Below are 1,688 nucleotides of genomic sequence, written 5' to 3'. Positions count from 1 at the left end.
ACGATGGATAATTTTTTTTTATTCCAAAATTATTTGCAAACCAAACGGTCCCTTAGAGTATACACTAGACATAGAATAAGTCATTGTGATTCGATTCAATTAATATAAATTTTTTATAGAGCAATGAATGCATATAATAAATCCTTGTCTTTTGGTCTTATCAATGTGGTGTGATGATTATTTAAATTCATATAAGGGAGATTAATTATCTAATTCCTTCCTCGACGTGGGATTTTTAACACTTCTTTATTATCATTTTCTAATGTGGATTCTTAACACGACTTCCACGTCTAAATCTTTTTAAATGGAACATGAATAATATAAAATAGGATTCAATATTAGTGAATGAAAAAAATTAGATGGAAATATAACGAGGACGAAATATCTGTGAACAAATAATTAAGATGAACTAGCTTTGATACTAAATTGATATTGGGTCTATTATTATCCAAGTTCTTTTATCAATTGCCCATCTCTTTTCTAAATGTAGGATTCTTAATCGGATGGGCAATTAATCTCTCTATAGACTTGGACAATACTTATGGTGATTTTTGAGGTTGAGTTAGGTCAAAAATATATTTCTCGACATGGTACCATATGGGCAACTTGATTTTGCATGCTATCTGTTTGAAGATGGCCTTAAGTTAGTTCTGAAGTTTATTTACTAGACCAATTTTCATGCCTGGTTCACTTTTTGATGAAAAGCTTGGAACAAAAAAGAATCTGATCGTTGGTAAAACACAGCTGTGTTTGCTTTTCCTCTTTCTGTAAAAGAAGATCATTTTATTTGTCATGATCAAATTTTAGATAGGCTTTCTTTTTCATTCTTTTGTTTGTCTGCTTTAATTCTTGTAATGATCTGTTCATATCAGGAGAAAAGCGAAGAAGATGGCATTGATGAAGCAGATGATGATAACTATAAGGAAGAACATGAGGAGGAACGGTTAGTGTTTGTCCTGACTTTCTTACCATAATTGGGTTTTTCTTTAGGTACCATAATTGAATTGCAGGAAAAGGTTATAGACTCTGTGAATAGAGATTCCTTTCTTTTAGTTTTGTAGCATCTTTAAAAGTTTCATTTGGGGAGAGACTTTGTGAGACTGAAGTGTTGCAGTATCACTTGTGTGAACCTCTTTTATTCTGAATGATTGTGTGAGGTTGTCTCTTTTGACAGTTTGTACTCTCTTTTACATAGTGGATTGCTCATCTCCTTTTGTGGATGTAGGTCGATTGACCGAATCACGTTAAATTATTGTGTCTCTTTTGGTTTATTTTTCACATATATTTTTATACATGGTCTTTCGAGGTTTGCTTATCGAAAGAGTAGGGACAGACTTTTGCATCAATCCTAGCCAGGGAAATCCCCGAATCGAAGGAAGAGTAAGCGAAAGGCTGCACATTCATGCGTAGACTAAGCTGTTGTCGGAATAAGCGCAGTTCAGAGGGACTGATTGATCTATCGCGGATCTGTTATTTCTTACGCATTTCTTTCCATTAGCTCTCCAAGCTTCCTATGCCGAAGCAGCTTTCTTTCTTCAGGTAGTGAAGTCACTCCGGTTTGTGTATGACTTGACGCTCTAAAGTCTGTATCTTGCCCCTAGTTACAACATCGTATTCGACTTTTTCACATATATTTTTATACATGGTCTTTCGAGGTTTGCTTTTATTTCGGTCCTAACAGGAACCTC

At 34.4% G+C, this 1,688-nt stretch overlaps 1 long non-coding RNA gene across 1 annotated transcript; it reads left to right on the top strand.

Annotated features, from left to right (window-relative positions):
- Positions 1 to 251: 251 nt before the first annotated feature.
- On the top strand, positions 252 to 944 carry LOC124890222. Its single transcript, XR_007049018.1, has 2 exons — positions 252 to 733; positions 873 to 944. It is a non-coding gene; the product is annotated as an uncharacterized LOC124890222 (long non-coding RNA).
- The last annotated feature ends 744 nt before the right edge of the window (positions 945 to 1,688 follow it).

The sequence above is a fragment of the Capsicum annuum genome, unplaced genomic scaffold (assembly GCF_002878395.1).
Source record: "Capsicum annuum cultivar UCD-10X-F1 unplaced genomic scaffold, UCD10Xv1.1 ctg14421, whole genome shotgun sequence".
Lineage (NCBI taxonomy): Eukaryota > Viridiplantae > Streptophyta > Magnoliopsida > Solanales > Solanaceae > Capsicum > Capsicum annuum.
Note: the sequence above shows the minus strand (reverse complement) of the source record. Positions and strands in the feature narration are given on the sequence as shown.